Source organism: Phyllostomus discolor, chromosome 2 (genome assembly GCF_004126475.2).
Source record: "Phyllostomus discolor isolate MPI-MPIP mPhyDis1 chromosome 2, mPhyDis1.pri.v3, whole genome shotgun sequence".
NCBI classification, from domain to species: Eukaryota; Metazoa; Chordata; class Mammalia; order Chiroptera; family Phyllostomidae; genus Phyllostomus; species Phyllostomus discolor.
Genome location: NC_040904.2, coordinates 131,902,933 through 131,922,486, shown reverse-complemented (window position 1 = coordinate 131,922,486; position 19,554 = coordinate 131,902,933). Strand labels below are relative to the sequence as shown.

Here is a 19,554-nt window from a genome sequence, read left to right as displayed (position 1 = left end):
ATCCCAAAAACCTAACCAGCCCTAAGACTGGCAGAAAATTTTAACCAAAAGTTAATAAACTACCCAAATCCTTAACCCAGTAATTTAAAAGGAAAAAAATCATAAATGAAGATAAATGTCTACAAATACAGATAATTCACTGGAGGATTATTTAACATAAGAGAAAAAACTTAAAACCCAAGCATCCAACATAATGGGAAGAAATATTACATTTATTAAAATGTTGATTAAAAAAATTTAATGATGTAAGAAAATGATAAAGTCTTTTTCAAAGCACACACACCTACATTATCTCAAGCATGTGAATAGGTGTACAAATTTTTTAAGATGGAAAATAAATCAAAATGTGAAAGTGGACTATTTTTCAGAGGTAGGATTATGAGTGATTTTTTTTCATTTTTACATTGTTCTGTTTTTTCTAAACATTATATAATTGGTATGGTTACACTTTAAATTGGTAAAAAGATTATGTAAGTCACTGTATTTTAGAAGTTCCCTTTAAAATCATTAATAACCCTTTTCTTTTTTAGTAGAGAATATCGCTCCCCAAAATTTCACAGAACCCACTCATTTAAACAGGATAGTATTTATAAGTTGCTCAGAATAGTACCTGGAAGCTAGGAAGTAGCTGCACAGGTGTTCACTTTAAATTTTCAATAATTTTAAGTCCCTTTTATCTAGTCAAAGTACCTAGTGTGTTTTAGAACTGGTCAATTTTCATGGCACCTTGGCAAAAGAACATTTTCTTTTCTCTTCTGAATTCTGACATCTGTTTGTTCTGTTTTTAATACTCACCCAAGGACATAGGTATTGATTTTAGAGGGAGAGGGACAGACTGAGGAACACTGATGTGAGAAACAATGATCGGCTGGCTCCTGCATATGTCCTGACTAGGGATCGAACCCACAACCTAGGTATGTGCACTGACTGGGGATCTAAACCACAGCCTTTTGATATATGGGATGATGCTCCAACCAAATGAGCCACCAGGCAAGGACTGGATTCTAACATCTTTTAAGAGATGACTGCTATCTTCTCTGAGATTCTACTTCCCCCAAAGAAAGCAATATGAAAAAATTCAGTCAAATACCAAGTTCCCAAAGGGAAGAAAGGGAGTTAATAATGGCAATGGAATCTTAAAATATGGTCAATTGTAAAGACACATCTACAGAAGTGTACTCCTTAACAGATTTACTAAAGAGTCTCCCTTAAGTCAACATTCCATGGGATTAAACTCTAACATTAAAAAGAATATATACTCACGCAGATGAAGAAATGGAGAAATCATGTACCAGATTCTTAACAGGGAATGGGCAATATGTAACTAGTTAGAATACGTCTTTATGGTTTTTAGGGGTTGGTTGGGATGTGCATCAAAAGTGGTGATGTGGTAGTGTGATGATGTGGTGATGAGGAGCATCTCAGGGGGAATGCAAAAAAACCCACAGATAGCCCTGGCTGGTGTAGCTCAGTGGATTGAGCTCGAGCTTCGAACCAAAGTGTCGCAGGTTCGATTCCCAGCCAGGGTACATGCCTGGATTGCAGGCCATAACCCCCAGCAACCGCACATTGATGTTTCTCTCTCTCTCCCTTCCCTCTCTAAAAATAAATATAAAAAAATAAAACCTTAAAAAAACATACTGTTTGATTGCTTAAAAAAAAAACAAAACAAAAACCACAGATAGCAACCAACTTCTATATAATAAAGGAATGATGAACTTGAACTTGAACTTGCAAAATGGAGGAAGACTTGAGAAAGAAATCAAGGACATTAAGTCGTATGTGGATTGTCTTTGCTAAAGAAGTCTTCACTCAAGCCCTCTGTCCTACTCACTTATACTTTTGTAAAAATGAATTCATTTATTCAAATACTAAATCACACAAGACTGCACAGAGACACAAGAATTAAATGACAGATGACATATCTGAGTTATCGACACATACATCAATTCATTTTTAATCTTGAACAAACTTATACATGCATAAAGTTTGTTTTAAAAAAACAGATCTACAAGGCATTTTATTTATCAATTTTTTAAAATATCAGTTCTTTTACTCCCCCTACCGTATTTTTTCCTCAGAGGCAACAGGTGCCTTTCTTCTTAGTACCTAACTCCATCTCTACTTACAGTGCTCCTTCTTGCTTCTTCAGTTTCAGAAGATATACATACACACATACACACACATATAATCTTTCAGCACCATTTTTCCTCCCACCCTCAGCACAAACACAAATGCTTCCCAAAGTATGTTTACACAGAGTATTTAAAGAAACCACAGCTTAGTAAGACAAACACAACCTAGTTAACAGGAGACAGATACCTAAATAGACTGGAACCCAAAATGTCCATCAACTGATAAATGAGTAAACAAATTGTGGTATACCTATATAATGAAATCCTTATCAGCAATAATAAGGATTGAACTACTAACATACATGGCATGGATAAATTTCAAATAATTATGTTGAATGAAAGACCAAAAAGAGCGCATACTGTATGATTCCACGAACATAAAGTTCTAGAAAATTCAAATTAGTCTACAGTCAGAGAAAGTAGATTAGTGGTTGCCTAAGGAAAAAATAAGGTAGGACTAGGGGAGAGGAGGAAGATTACAAAAAGACACAAGATTTTGAGGGGGATCATTCATTGTGCTAATTAATTTGATGGGGTGGTAGTTTCACTGCAGTATAGATACATCAAAACTCAAATTTTTCACTTTAAATATGTACTACTTTATGTCAATTATACCTTAATAAGGCTGTAAATACATAAGACTTCTTTAAGAGTTCTGGACTCACATATAGGGCTTTCTGACTATGGACTTCACTGTAGGGTGACTGACATTTTCTTTTTTTAAATTGAATTTATTGGGGTTATACTGGTTAATAAAATTGTATGTTTCAAGTATACAATTCTACAAAATATCATCTGTACATTGCATTGTGTATTCACCATCCCAAGTCTAGTTTCCTGTCACAATTTATCTCCCTGTTTACCCTCTTTTACCTGTCCCTACTCCTGTCCCTCTGGTGACCACTACACTGGTGTGTATGTCTGTATGTTCTTTGTTGTTGTTGTTTTTTGCTAAATCCCTTCACCTTTTTCACCCAGTCCCCTAACACCCCTCCTATGAGTCTGTTCTCTGTATCTATGAATCTATATCTCTAGTTTTTTTGTTTATTAGATTCCACATATAAGTTAAATCATATGGTACTTGTCTTTCTCTGATTGGCTTATTTCACTTAGCATGCTGCTTTCTAGGTTCATCCATGCTGCTGCAAAGGGTTAAGATTTCCTTCTTTTTGTGGCTTAGTAGTATTCCATTATACAAAGGTACCACTGCTCTTTTATCCACTCATCTACTGATGGGCATGCACTTGAGTTGTTTCCAGATCTTGGTTATTATAAATAGTGCTGCATTGAACACAGGGAGCACAAGAAATTTTCTTTAGGCAATCCCATCATACAAATACTGAACCAATGTCAGAATCTTTAGGTCCCTTCCCTCAAGTTGGTCAGAGTTCTTGGAAACAACAAGCTCTGGCCAGCACATTGAAAGCTCAGGAAAGGAAGAAGGCTGGGAATCTTCACATAAATATGTAAACTCCATTTAACTCACATATGAGTATACTTTTGTCAGGGAGCAGAGTTAAATGCCTGTTATATGCCACTTCTTTAACCTTAACCTGGAAACCTTAAATACATTTATTGAAAAGCTAAATCATCTTCATTAGTGAAATACAACATATCACAAGATGAAACACCAAATGACTACAGGCTAGTTAAAAAACAGTATTGGAAGGCAAACCTAAAAGAACTAAATGGTTGAAAACTTGACTTAGGAGGTGGAGAAGACCTACTATGTCCAAACAGTATTTTTTTAAAGTCAATCTTCCAAGAAAGAATATTAATAAAACTCCATGACTTTATATTTTGTACTGTGTGTGTGTGTGTGTGTGTGTGTGTGCTGGGGGCAGGGGTGGATAGTAACAAAAAAAACAAGAGATTTACCCAAGGTCATTTAGCCTTTTGTTGGTGAAGATTAAACTCAAATTTAAATCTGGAGAGAACTTAAGATAACAATACAGAATAAAAGCCAAAATCAGAAGTTTTAGGTCCAGTCACACATAGGAATACCATAAAAATACACAGGCTCTGAGAAAGGTGGGCATTCCTACTTAAAGGAATGATACGGTAAGAGGTCCAGAGACAAGAGAATCGGGTAAGTTCCAGTATTCAATTACATATGTAAAAATAGAGGAAGCAGATGAATTTAAACTTTACCCTAAATCCACTGTGCATGCAGCGAATGACTGATGTTTTGTTTTGTTTTTTCCCTGATAGCTGACATCCAGAGGGTTGGATGCTAGAGGATCTCCTTTTCCTGATGTGTCATATCTTTCCCACTTCACAGATTGACCTTCCTTGTTTTCAGTCCTCTTATTATTATTTGTACTGGTGTCCTTTAACTTAGTTCTCCACTACAGTATTACCTGTCAGGAGTGTCCAAAGTAAGTACCTGAAGTTCGTAAGTCAGCATAGTTAAAGCATCACTCCCTCACTTTGGGGTATAAGTAGAGAAGAAAAGGACAGAATTATAGCAAAGGAAATGAAATGCTTGCATAACTCTAGGTATTAGCAAGGTACTACAGAGTATATGCCAATGTCATCCTCATGTGTCCCAATAAAAGATCAAAATCCAACAGGAAAAGATCATGCTGTAAGCCATTTCACTTTTGCTAGTTCCACTGATTTACGCCTTAACAGATTTATTTTTATTTTTTCACTTCCAAAACCATTCTACCTTTCTCTCTTGATCAACAATTTTATTATGATTATTACTGCAATGTTAAAGCAAGAACAAGTCTTAGGATTCCATCTATAATACGCAGCCAACAATTAGGTCTATAAAATTTAAAAGGGTTGGGAGAACATTCAACAGCAGTGCACCTGTACAGTTTCAGCTGTGCTAATAACTGGAAAATAATCTCCGGGGAGAAACCATTTCAAACCTTTTTTTAGAAATATAATGGCTTACATACTAAATTTATATAAACATTAATTTTTTTATATATTTAAAATTACAACTCATAATTTACATACTAAATCAACACAAATCATTAATTACTCAAATGTCTGATATTACACGAGCATTCAACAAGAAATAATGAAGTCAGCTATAAGCTGTCCTTTCTGGACCTAAGGAAGGCAGTTATAAGAAAAAGCACATTATTATGCTTTAAACTTTAACAGAGACCATATACCTATACTTCCTGATGCCTATAGTGATTCTGCATCAGGTCATAAGCTAACTAACAGTTCACTCTCCGTTCAAAGAAAATAACTCCAAAAAATTACAGTCTGCAGTAAACTGACATTTAAAAACCCAACCTCATAACATTCATGTCAATGAACAGTAACTACAAGAATATCGTGTTTTAAATTTTAAACCATAATACATGTTTCAAATTATGGCATTTTACATTCTGCAACATGCTGACTGATTACAGATCCAACAAGCACATCTTAAGAATATCCAAATGAAAGGAAAAGATGTCACAAACCAAGCGAATAACGAAACTGGACATTTTAAGATATAAATTTTAGCTATTATAATGACTATAATCAGGATAAAATTTAAAGCAGACAAATCACTTACCACATTAAAATTAAAAAGTGGAAAAGACTTCCTATACAGAAGCTAAATTCTATTATCCTAGCAACATTCAATGAAATGTAGCTATTCTCCAGAAGTAAAATGGGTTGCCCTGTGAATCCATCTGAGCAAAGTTTAAATTTCAGAGGTAAAAAAGGCTTTAAAATTTTCCAAGAAAAATTCCTTAAACTCATCTTCTTTACCTTAACAATGCAAGCTACACAATATCTAAATCCTAAACTGATGTGCCAAAAGATACTGATTAAACATTGCTGACCAATACAAAAGGGCATGTAATAGATGGGAAGTATATGATCCAGACTACACATGTAGAAAAATTCAGACAAAAAAATTAATGAGTGATCACTGGGAAAAGTAAACTAATGCTGAGTTTTGAAGGATGAGGATATTTAGATGGACAAGAAAAGGGGCCTGCTATCAGGTGACAGGAAGAACACACATAAAGTCACAGCAAAAGGAATGAGAAGGATGTCTGTAGACATGGCTAGACTGTAAGGCTGTCATGCAGTGAGCAGTACTGCAGTACTGCAACACTACTCTCAGCTCCAGGAAACACGATTCATATTGTGTTCTAAGTGAACAGTACTCCATGGAGGTGTGTGAAGTGGTGATCCTGGTTAGGGAATACAGAGAAGTACCAGATGAGATGCTCCACTAAAAAAAAGATTCTGTGAAATAGGGGAGCAAAACACTAATTACAGTTAGATAAATTCAGTCCATATTACCATATCAAAATATGGGAGAAGTCCCAAATGGGAAAACTGCATAAACCAGCCTGTCTTGAATTTGGGTTTTGCCCTATCCCCTCATTAAACTCCTATTAATGTTTCTTAGAACCAGTGGTCTAAAACACACTTTAAAAAACATGGAGCTATTTTATAAAAGGCCTTCAAAGTCATGTAACATATAGATAAAGAGGGAAAAATAAGGAACCACTGAAAGTTTTAGTGAAGTGGCAGCAGGAAAGCTACTTAAAAATGAACAAATAAAAAGTTCTGAAACAAATATAAAAGGTAGATTAAAGCATCAGATCTGAGAATTCTGGGAGTAGGACTCTTTAAAATCCTTCTGGGAGAGAACTCATTGAGTTAATACAATGAATACTAAATCCACAATGTTAATAACCAAGTCATTTAAAAAGTGACTTTCTAAATATTCAAATCCTCTGAACACAGTCAAATCATTTTTCAGATCTACTTGTCAGAAAACAACAACATTTACTCCTAAATTTATCAGGTCTTTATAGTAGTTGTACCAGTTTACAGTTAAGCAGTATAATCTCAGATTTCACAGTGTAAGCAAGCAGTGGTCCATTCAAAACGATCCTTATTCCTTCTCCAGAGGCCTAGGTGACAGGAATGTTAACACAAAGAGGGTATCCACAATTTTGAGAAACTATATTGTTGAGAGTGACTGTACTTAGAAATACCAAATAATACTTACTGCAGAGGTAACTAGAAATACTCCATACTGTTTAGAATAGGTGATAACTGCCCTAGGAAAAACTAAACAAAAGAAAATAGCTTTAAAAAATATGGTGAAAAGTTTACCTATAGTTTATCTGGATCCTACTGCCAGAACACTTAATTAGTTTAGATTTCTACAATCATTTGTAATTATAACTCATGATTCCTAAATATGATCCTAAAGTATAGCCAACAAACCTACATTTTGGAACAAATAACAACAATGTTAGGTAGCCTTGAGTTGGATCTGCTTTGAAATTAATTTCATCATAAAGTATATTTTAAATACAGATACAACTATTTACACTATGTTATTATAAATGAGACAACAATAGCATCTTAAAACTCATCTTAAAGAGAAAAGTAATTCATATATGGCATATACTATTAGATAAAACAGTTCAAAAAGATCAGTTTACAATAAATGAACCTTACAAGATTGCTGAACTACACAAACTGTTATTTAATGTTTAAGTGAAATAGTAGCAACGTCTGTCTGAATGCGCAAGATGGTGAGTTACTAGTTATAACATTAATATTCTTTAAAGATCACTAGGCACTAAAATTCTGGTTTTGAAGGAAGAGCTGCTTGTTAACTGAAACTAATAAAAACCACTACTTATTCACCAATTTTATGTCCTTATAGTTTGAAGGAACAGCCAATATCTTTCTTGCCAACAAAAAATAAGAGCTAGAATGAAGCATAAATGTACAGTACTATATTGACACAGCATGCATTATTTTTACAAATAAGCCCCCATGTTTAAGTCATTTGGAAATGGCAGGCACTGAGGCATGAAAACAAAAGAGAAGAACATTCTCTGTCTAGGAGTTTACAGTGCTTAATAAGTAACTAAACCAGAGGTGGACTTTCTGAAAGAAGACAATGGATATCTGTAACAAATATTTTCAACTTATCAATTTCACAATTATCACAAAACTGCCAAGTCCATAAATCAAATTTCGCTAACTGCTAAACATCTTCCAAAGACTAAGACAGCCTCACAGCAAGGAATTATTTGGCCCGAAGGTTAACAGTACCAAGAAATTTAAAAACCACTTTTGACACATCTGATCAATTACAGCATATTCTCCATACACTGCACAAATCATTTTTTGCATTTCAGCTGTTTTTACCTTTCTCAAAATAATAAAGCATAATATGCTGAAATCGTGTATTTTCTTCCATCTTCAATATTAAAACTGCTGAACAAAAATCACCAATTTTGATGTTTTTTAAAACTGCATGTCAATTTTGACAGCTGTCACAATCCAATCTAACAAAATCATTTCTAATGAAGTTGAAGATAGCTAAGCGCTATGAGAGTCATCTTACATAAAAAAACAAACGAACATTTTAGTCAACCCAATAAATCAATGAAGTCCTTTTAATTTTATTTTATAAAAGCATTTCTACTACATGATATAATTTTAACCTAGTTATGAATTCAACATCAATGTTATTCAAAATGCAGATATTGGGCCCCACCCCAAATCTGCTGAATCAGAATTTCAGAGGCAATGCCAGGGAATCTGCACCTTCATGAACTCCCCCAGGTGATCTTCATGCACACTAATGCTGGAGAACCACTACCTTTCTTGTGAGATATATAATAAGGTTTTGGATTTCAAGAACTAAAATCTCTCAGCTTCAGGCTTTTTAAACTACATTTTATTACACAAATTAATATTTCAAGATTTAGGTAATAAACATACTGTGGAAGAAAAACAAGTACATAAAAAATTATAGCAGGAATTAAAAGAAACATAACCCATTTTATTTTTAACTCCAAATTTAAGACACACCTAAATCATTTCAGAGACCAACAGGTCTTTGAAAACAAAATTGCTAACTTAAAAATAATGCAATCCCCGATATTAAAAACATAGTATTTCAAATATGTTCAAATTCATTTACTCAGCTGTTAAGTAAATCAGGCTATGAACCGTTTACATTACACCAAATACAAGTAATGATTAAATTTATAAAGCTAAGCCCAAACAAATCTGTTTATATTAAACTATAAAATGTACTCTGGTCAGAAACTGATTTTTCATAAATTTATACATAACTTTCATAAACCTACATAAACACATATAATGGAAAGAACAATGCAGCAAAAACTACAATTCACCTAAATTCTAGTTCTGGCTAATCTGGCTGCTGGCTATGCAACCTTAGAACCCAGACAAATCATTTCATGTGTGGGGACATGTGGTGGGGCAGGATAGGGGAATACAGTACAATTGTTTACTCATCTCACAGGATCACATACTGTGAGAATCAAATAAGAAAATATGTAAAATGCATTCTGAAATATTGTAAAGCACTTCATAAATCAAGGGCATTGTTATTAAGAGAGCAAAATTTGAGAAACACAACCTTTAGGTGGCTGCTGTATACAGAAACAATGAATATAAAAACTGACCCTTCAGAGTCAATTGGATATAGAGCATATTTGTAAGTATATTCTGTAAATTATAAATATAAAACATAAAAAACCAATTAAATTACCTATACTATGTCCCCATTTATAACATCTATTTCTTGTGTACAGATATAAATGATATTAGATAAATGAGTTGATAATTGCATTTATTCTCTATACTTCGATATATTTTACAATTTCCATAACAATTTTAACAAGACACTATATGTTTATACACATCTGTAAAAGCTAAAAAGGTGTCTTTAAAAGTTATTTCTTTTTGAAAATTATGCCCATAACTATTTTATCATTTTCTTCAGTGCTGTCTCAGATTTTATAAACTCCCACATAAGCTGTTCTCAGCACCCTTCTATATATGATGACACCTACCAGAAAATAATTACGCTTTTCTGACTAGGTGAGTAAATACTCTTACCCAGACTGTAAAAATACAATTCTTAAGTTTCTGCTTCCTAATCTTTACTCGGTTGTTTTTCGGTCATTCATCACAAAATTCTGGAATTAAAAAGTGAAAATGACAAGTTTCAACTGCATATGTGTAAAAAGATAAAAGGATAAAAAGGGCAAATACTCTTTTTGGCTAGTGTTGAAAAGACCAGCAATGCAGGTTGTAACCATTCCTCTTAACACCTGTTGACCTATACAACTCAATTCACACGGTAAGAGATTGTTTTGTCCAAAATGAAGTCTGCCAGACAAATGAAATCCCCAAATCAAGATATCCTATCAAATGATGAGTAATGATGTACAATTACTCTGCATACATGCATCAACCTAATTGCTCAATGTCTTTTAACTGGGGGCCATATTCCACAGACTGATCAAGCCTAAACCATCTTTCACTTCAAATGGATTTGTTTAGTTTTAACTTAATAAAATTTATCTACAGTTCAATAGCTTATGTTTTATAGAAGTTTCTGAAGAAATCCCAAGTGCTGAAACTTAAATGCAGATAGGACAAAAATAGCTTGTAATTTATAATTAAAACTATATTTAGTAGTATCCATGTATTGATTTATTCATTAAGAGCTAAATCTTTGTTTCTTTATGATATATTTGCAGCCACAATAATCAGAAAACATTCTGAGCCTGAGAGATAGTATGAAGAGATAGTGTGCCTTAAATGTTTTATTTGGGAGGGAGGGGGACAGGAGGAAGCAAAGTGGGCAGGGAAGGAAATCTCACCAATTCAACTGTCACTACAGCACTTGGTTTCTAAGCAATAAAAACTCCATTTAACTTTATATGAAATACACATGAGAGGAGCCAGACATGGAAGCCATTTTTTCCAACACTGTCTTTAATAACTCTGAATGGAAGTCCTGCTGCAAGTCCTAATTTGTTTTTTTTTTTTTTAAACAATACCAAATTAAAGAATTTGCCCTGGCTGCTGTGGGTCAGTGGATTGAGTACTGGCCTGCAAATTGAAAAGGTCACCAGTTCAATTCCTAGTCAGGGTACATGCCTGGGTTGCCAGCCAGGTCCCCACTTGGGGGCATGCAAGAGGCAACCCATCAATGTTTCTCTCACACATATGTTTCTCTACCTCTCTTCCCCTTTCTAAAAATAAATTAAAAAAATAAAAAATGAATAAATAAAAACAGGTACAGTAATTGTAAAGTTCTCAGTAAAACCATAAAAGGTAAGCTGTTGGAAGATGACAAACAAAAAGAATTACTATCCCTTATTCAAGCAAGGTTAATAACTTTACATGTTTACTTAGAATGTTAATATCACAGAAACTAAAAAAAAAAAAAAGTAAGACCACAATCATGCTGGTAGGTACCCTTATTTGGTGACAATGGCTAGTTGCCACTTACAATGTACCTATTACTTATTTCTTTTCCGAAGTGTTGAGACCTCATTAGCCTTAGTTTCTCACCTCATCTCAGAATCCTACACTAAACCCCAAGCTTAAATTTAAAAACTATGACTTCCCATATAATTGCAGAAATCCCCCCTAAAAGAGGAATTACAGAAAAATGAATACAAAATCATCTTATACATATAAATAAAGATATCAGTAACAACTGCAATAAAAATCAAGAAGGCGTACTCAGAATTTTCACAATTTTAATAAAACAAAATCATGAAATTTTAAATTAAAGGTGGCGCTCTGTCCTCAACTCACCCTATTGTGACTCACTTTTGCAGACTATATGGTAGGCAATAACAGTTACTTTTCAAAGATCTTTGCAGTTACACCCAAGCCAAAATCAGGACAGAGATCCACCCTTAATTACAGCAATTTAACTGTCTCATCCAAAGCAAGGTAGAAACTAAAACATCCCCTTGAAGTCATGGCTAAATAAACCCATGTCATATACTAGCTTTCAGAGGTTCCCTTTAAAGAAAATGTTTTCCATTTAGTTTAAATTTGAACTCACCCGGTCAAAAAAGAAAGATGGGGGAGGGTCCCAACAGAAAGGCACAAGTACAGAAAGAGATTCTCCTCCAATCCCTCTAATTCCCGCAATCTGCCTCTGCCTCTGCCACACACAAGGATAGGGAGTCTGGGGAAATCTAGCAGCAGTGCAAGCGGTGAAGGCCCTCCATTCACTCACATGGGCCACCATCCAAAGGGTTACACACCCTCTGCCCCAGCAGATCCTCATACAAAGCAGATCCTTACAAGTACTTATTATAAAATACACCCACGCTGTATAAAAGCTTTATTTTAAAATAACACTGTCCTGAGGTGGGGGAGGTTAAACACAACAAAGGCTTCCATGTTTAAAGGCAGATAGTCCAAGACAGACACAAGCATGTAGTTACACACGTACGAATATAAATCCCTAACTAATTTATCATGAACAGCAATTAAAACCAACAGGAGCCATTAGCTTATTAATAAACCCAGAAAAGTGGAATGCACAGCAGCCAAAGTGGCTGTCCGCTGCGATCTAACTCAAGGGAAAGGTAAAAATACACCTGCAATCCCTCCGCAGATTTCGAGATCCCTTCAGCCCACCCTGAGTACCCCTTCCCTGCCCTAGGCGTCAAGCCGGCTGCACCGCACAGGATACATGCACACTTTCCAGTGCTGCGAGTCCCGCAGAAAACTGGTGAATGCAATGCGCACCGAGTCCAACCTGGCTAGTGACCGCGGCGCAGGACCAGGGGTCGCTAACTAGCTTAGCCACAGGATTCTCCTGCAGGATGGAATAAAGAGAGCACACACCCAACCTCGTAACTGGAATGCGGTTCTTTTTCACTGACCCTTTCCAAAGAGGGAGTTGGAGAACGCAGGATATTTTTTTTGTTCTCCTAAACTAAATCCCAAAGCGAAAATCGGAAGCAACCGGGAACATCCTTGGGGGCGCGAAGGGACAGAACGCCGGGAGAAAGGCGAGACGGCGGCTCTCCAACTCCCAGGGAATCACCGTCCGGTGTGACACGAATCAATCATCACCGAACAGGGTCCAACGAGGCGTCCCCTTCAGAGACCGAGTGGGTTCGAAGCCGGAGATTAATGGGGTGACCCTCTCCGGACGCGGGGAAAGAGGGCCGGCCACCGCTGCCCTCAAGGTCACCAAGCGCCGGGCGGGGGCGGCCGGCGACGGGATGAGCTACCTCTTGGACAAGGCGGCTCGGAGTCCTGCGGGTGTACACACCAAGCCCCACCGAGCCCGGTCCCTCGGGTCTTGGGCGGGGCCTCTAGCCGGACCTGGTGCTGAAGCGCACGCCCAGGAACCCGCTCACCTTTACGATCTCCTGGTACGGGCGCGGCAGGAGACAACCTGCGAGAGGCCCCCGGAACGCCCCGGACGGCTTCTCCCGAACCCGCCGAAGCCGTCGCAGATCGCAGGGCACCCAGCTGTCAGGGCCCTCTCCGCGACGCCCTGACCCTCGTGTTCCGCCCGGCCTTCCCGCAGGTGACTTGTCCCATCGCCCCGGCCGCCGGCGGACAGCGGCCGCCACTCACCTCGCCGGGCAGCAGGAACCATTTTCCGAAGGAGTAATGGAAAAGGAGGCTGCAGGAGGATCGAGGTTAGGGTAAGTGACAGCGGGAAGCGCAGAGAATGGGGGCTCGTTCCTTGGAGTGTCCGCAGCCGGCTCTTAGGGCTCGGGGCGCCACGCGGAGGTGCGATTGCACCTAGAGAATGAGGCGGTCACGGAGCCGAGAGGCTCGGCGTCCACCAGCTGGGGCTCCCTACTCACGCTTCACTGTGAGGAGGCGGCGGAGCAGGAGGAGGCGGCGCCCGGCCCCCGCCCAGAGCCCGGCAGCCACCGAGTGGCCGCCTGCGTCCCCGCAAGACCCGCCTCCTCGGCTCCGAAAAGCCGCACACTGGGCGCGCCGCACTCAGCACCGGCAGCCTCACCCCGCCATCCGCAACGGCAGCGGCGGGCGGGGTGCAGCCCCCTTGGTGAGCACCGCAGCCCGGCCCGCTCGGGGCGGGGCCCGCGGAGAGGACTGCTGAGCACAAGGGGACTGCGCGCTGCTTAGGGCATGAGTCCGTTTGCACCGGGTGGCCCACAAGACTTTCGGGGTAGGCAAGGAAAGGAAAACTCTCACCCGTTCCGGTCTGGTGCTCCCTTCTTTTCACACCCACACGCCTCTCGCTCCACGCTGGCGGCGCAGCTGCTCCCGCTGCCGCCGCTGCCGCCGAAGCTCGCGCCGCCGCCGCCGCCGCCTTGGCTGGGCGCGGTCACGTGATGCGGCCCGCGGGGAGCCTGGGGGCGGGCGGGCAGGCGCGCGCGCGCGTGCGCGCGCCGAGATAGCAAGGCTCTGAGACTGGGAGCGGAGCGGAGTACAGAGGGCGTTTAAGGGGAGGACCCGGCGAGCGCGTCCCCGTTGGCGAGCGCGCACCTGGCGATTAGAACTTGCCCAGCGGTCGGGAAAGGGTGGCTGGAGTGCGGGGCGGGAGACTCACGCCTCCGCGCGCCCCTCCCTCTCTTCCTTTCCTGAGCCTCCTGAGTGGCCGCTGCCCCGCCCCCTGCCTCTAACTCCTTTCCTTCTGCCGCTGCCTGCGATTGGCTGGGCGGTTCTGACGTCCGTGTTTCCATGACGTATCAGGGCGCGGGGGGGGGGGGGAAACGGACGGGGGCGGGGGAGGGGGTGGCTGTGGCGCGCGAGGCAGTAACTCTGTCAGTCACTGGGCTCAGTCGGCGCGGGGCCGGACTACTGCGAGTATGGAGGCTGGAAAGCAATTCACTGCCGCAGGCGGACGTCTTCCACCTACGGCCCAGCCAAACCAGCCTCCGCCTGCACCCCTCCAGAGCCCAGGAGCTGGGCCAGGGGGCGTGGGAGGGCCCGCGCTGCTGGGGACAACAGGTTAAGTCTGACCACTGGTCGGCGGACCTTTGAGTGCCTCCTCGCCGCACCTCTTCTCCACTCCCTACCGGACTCCACGCGGTCCCGGGTCTTGAATCGAGCGCTGGACGACCGAAGTGCCTCGCAGCTCGCTCCCTCTTAGGAAAGGAGAGCCCATCCCATCCCTTCGAGTGCTGGACGCCCCGTCTCTGTTGCTTAGGGTCGGGCCCGCAGAGACCTGGCTGGGTTCCCGCTGCAGCGCCCAGAGGGTTAATGCCGGTGTACCGCTGGTGCAAACCGGTCCCTCAGGAGTCGCGCTTAAAAATCCCAGTGTTTTGGGTTTGCTTTTTTACCCATGCCAAGCTGTTGGCTCTTTTAGTTCACTGGTACCATCTTTACCCCTCACCCTTCCTTCCTGTGGGGAAAAGACAAAAAACACCGAGTTATCCTGCGGAATTTAGATGCTAAGCCTGCTTTGCCCCAACGTTCAAGAGGTTTTAAAAGTCAATAAAAAACCATCGGCTGTGACATCTACGGGTTTTTCCTTCCTACACACAGACACATGTAAAGATTAGTGTCTCACCTAAAATACCTCGCTCCAGCTTCTAATCTCTAGATTTTTGAACTAATCATCAGCGCTCATTCAGAGACTGTCAGTATTGTTTTCAACACCTCTTAATCAGAATAAAAAGATAATATCTGCAGTCGCCTCCTTTCTCTTAATTCTGAGACTGGAAAAAAATATTCGTAACGTCTTAAAAGCACACAGGTAATTCGAAGGACTTTATTATGTATATTGATTCTCTGGTAGCATTTGTATTTAAATATTTTTAAAGGCTTTGAAACAAGATATATAAAGTTTAGAAAGCAAAAACTCTTTAAGTTAATCCTGTTGAAAATAATTTTTTATGAATTAACATATTTTACCAGGACATGCATTACCAACCTTTTGAGCTGTGCCCTTGGCAAGCAAAGTTAGTCACTGTTAAGGAATTGGTTAGTGTGGTACCATAGTCCTTCCTGACGTTATTTCAAAACTTAACAGATTAACTTTTCAAAATGGCTTAGAGACGTTTAAGAATCGTTGGCTTTTGTCCAACTCTTACTCCAAGGAAGTCGCAATAGAAAACTGAATTATGTATTCTACTTTAATCAAGAATGTGACATAAAGTTTAATATATGTATGAATCATTGCTATAGTACATTGGCAAAATGTATAACAGGTTGAACTAGAATCTGTTCACTTTGTGGGTTTTTGTAGCTCCAAAAAATAAAATATACGCTCTTAAAGTGTTGTGGTCATGAAAAATTACTCAGCATCTCCATTTTAGAACACGATTTCAATAGAGTTTTTATTTATGGAGATTATACACATGTACATCCAAGAATGTATTTATGTGCATTTTAATGAAATGTGAGTCACATGCAGTGATATACTTTTATTGTTCCAGTCCTAGATGATTGTACTGTGTAGTTTACTTTTATATTTTCATTGCTTAAATAGCAAATAAAGGCTGAATCAATATAGAAATAACTGTACAGGTTACATTAGGAAATTCATTTTTTTCTTTCTTCCAAAAGTTTAGTATTGAAACACCCTTAATGGCATATGTCTCACTCAGGGTGTAGCTCAAGAAAATATTTGTTTGCTAAACTAGTGTTTTCTAAAAAAAAGATGGAACTACTTGAATTCAAACATGTTACTAAATATATAACCATATCCTCTTAATGTTAGACCTCATCCCATAGATTTAATTGATCCAGAAATATATCATTGCATAATAAGAATAGCATAGTATCATCAAGTCATTTGACAATCTTTTGGCAATTGATTGTCAAAAGACTTAATTTTAAAAGTTCTGTTAATACTCTTTGAATATCTTTTTAGTTACAATACAAAATTTATGAAAGTATTTAAATCTTATGTCCAGTTACTATTTAGGTTGTAAACATTGAATATAGGTCATGTATTCAAAATACTGTATTTTGCAAATTATTAAAGTACATTCATTTTAGTGGAGTAAATCTAAACTACTGACATCTTTTCTGACAAGTTGATCAACATGAACTAATCATGTATAACTCATGAAGACAGTTTTCTAAAATCCTCAATATAATCAAATATAAAGGGAAATATTAGGATCTATATTTCCTCAAAAAGCTGTCATATATATCTAGCAATAGGACCAAATAAAGGCATGCCAACAGCAGCATATTTTTAAAACCATATCATTTCCTCAAATACAAACTTATGTATATGTGAACGTGTCAGTTCTGATCATTGCAGAATGCTGAGGAGAACTGACAGCTGTAGGGAGGCAAGGAGGCAGAATATTCACTGCTTCCTAAACAAGTAGTTGTATATGTTCTCAAATTCCCATTAACCTGATAACCAGAGAGAGATGTCAAGAGAAATATTACTTAGCTGAAAACCACAGAGAAGTGTTATTAGTAACAAATTAATTACATTTGCTGAATTAAATGAAGTATGATTATAGGTAAGCCTAAAATAAGAATTTTCAAGTCACATAATGGAAGATTTTTATAGAGGAAAAATGCAAAGTGATTAGATGTCATCATTTGACAGGAACTATTTAACACCCTGTACTCTTCTAGGTATAAGGCACTTTTTTCTACCCTCTGTACTCTTCTGGGTATAAGGCATTCCTTCTACCCCAAATGTTGTATAATCTAGGTCATAAAGTATGATCCTAAATCTAAATTCTGTAGAATTAAAACAAAAAGGAAAACTCAGGTTTAAATGTTGAGGAAAAAGAGGATTTGGACTTGTGCAATGAGTGATATATAGGATTTAAATTAATACAAAAGAAGATGGGCATTAGAAATGCCAGGAAAAAATACTTGGGATTTAACAAATTAACCACATCTATTGTCTTATCCCTTTATTATTTACTAGTATTATATCTTTCACCTACATAAATGGAACTCATTTATTTTCCCGTTAATAATGGTGAGTTACATAGGGTTGTTGTGAGATTTTGGTGAGATATCTATATAAAGTTCTTAACAGAGTACTTGTTGTGTACTAAGTGCTCGTAATTGTTGTCATTATTACTCATAAGTATTCATTCTTTACTCCTTATTACATGTACATGTACTTCAAACAAGAATGTACATATTTACTTACTTTAATGACCAGGAGTTTATTATTGTCACATTAGAAGTTCAGAGGTAGGTGACGGCATGATTGATTCAGATACTAGACACAGCCATCAAGGACCCAGGCCCAAGCTTCCTACTCTACCATCCTTAGTGAATGATGACTAAAATATCTTTTTACACTATCAATGGGACAATCAGCAGAATTTTTGTCACATTTGGAGCAAATCTTACATTTCTGTATTTTTAAGTGCCTGCGTTCTTACGGAGTTTTTTATTACTGCCTGCCATTTCTTTGAAATGACTCCTTTGTTTTTCAGGACATTAGAATGTGAGAAGAATGACCTGTGTGATCTGAGCATTGGAGATTTCTGGAGCCACAGTCACAGAGTTTTCGATTGAGTCTGTTTGCAGTGAAGCCAGCAGATAGATATTTTGACAGTCCTTTTAGGTAATTTTGAAGCACCTCACCATCTCTGTTTCCTTCAACATAAGTCTTTTATTGTGTTCTTCATCAGTTCTTCTTTTTCTTTCCCTGGCTATTTCCAATACTAAGTTCTTATACTTGAGTATTTCTATTCTAACTTCTATAAAATTCACCCATTTCATGACTGCAGCCCCTCAAAGACAAGAACAATGTTAATCATCCATTTATTCATGAATAATTTTTTTTATCCTGATGGATGTCCTCTCAGCTTGCTAAAGTAAGAAAACAAACATGTTTAGGAGACATAGCATCAAGGTCATAGTTTATCTATCCATTTATACAAAGAAGCTTTTAAGCACTTATTACATGCCAGGCCTAACAGAACCTGACACATAATAGGTCCTTAAAATAAAAATAGGCTGAAGAGAATGAACAAACAAATGAACTATTACTGCTCTGATAATGAATTCTGAATTTATGTCCACTGCCTTGCTCTTTATTCTGGTGACTGGGTACTGGGTCATTTTTTTCTTCCAGATAGAAATATTGGAAAGAAGCCAATTTACTAGTCATCAGAAAACAAGGCACTGAGGGGCAGCTTTTTGACTTATGTAATTTTGATGGTAGAGAAGAAGGAGGTCAACAGAGGCAAGCTGAAAGTGCAGGGTAGTGTTTAGAGGTCAGAAGAAGGAGGATCTAAAATAGATAAAGGGGGTTACCTTGAAAAGGAACATCTTTTCTCTGATGTAGAAGAAAAAGACAAAAAAAGTATGAATGAAGAGTAAAAATTGAAGTTTAGAGGAAAGAGGACATAGGATAAATAGCATCTTAATATTTCATATGTAATAGGTCCTTATGGTCATCAGCCAGAATTGAGGAAGACTAGGACTGGAATGAGTAGAGTAAAGAAACTGAAGGATGAGCAAATGATAAAGAAAATGCTATCCAAGGCCTAGCTAAATTTGGAGTATGATTTTATAACAATATAGCTTTATATGATATTCTCCAGTGACTCAGAATTGGGGCTTCCCATTGTGGTTACAGTTGTTAAAGAGTTTAAGAAAGTCTGGTACAGAGTTCCTCAGTGGGGATGGACATGAGCACAGATCACCAGACTGCTTGGGATGCTATAAAATGCCACAGGCTGGGTGGATTAAA

General features: G+C 38.6%; 1 protein-coding gene and 1 long non-coding RNA gene across 6 annotated transcripts in view; one reads left to right on the top strand and one right to left on the bottom strand.

Annotated features, from left to right (window-relative positions):
- ATP2B1 (ATPase plasma membrane Ca2+ transporting 1) overlaps positions 1-14,504 on the bottom strand; it is a 127,189-nt gene extending 112,685 nt beyond the window's left edge. For 3 of the 5 annotated variants that reach the window (XM_036018587.1, XM_036018588.1, XM_036018590.1), the window contains exon 1: positions 13,521-13,759. The gene's annotated coding sequence lies outside the window, so the exon portion shown is untranslated. Of the gene's footprint in view, positions 1-13,520; positions 13,760-14,111 lie in introns of those variants that run through there. The other 2 variants (XM_036018589.1, XM_028531596.2) reach the window with 2 other exon arrangements.
- LOC118498987 lies at positions 13,995-18,944 on the top strand. The gene is made up of 2 exons (XR_004901489.1): positions 13,995-14,085; positions 18,290-18,944. It is a non-coding gene; the product is annotated as an uncharacterized LOC118498987 (long non-coding RNA).
- Positions 18,945-19,554: the final 610 nt, after the last annotated feature.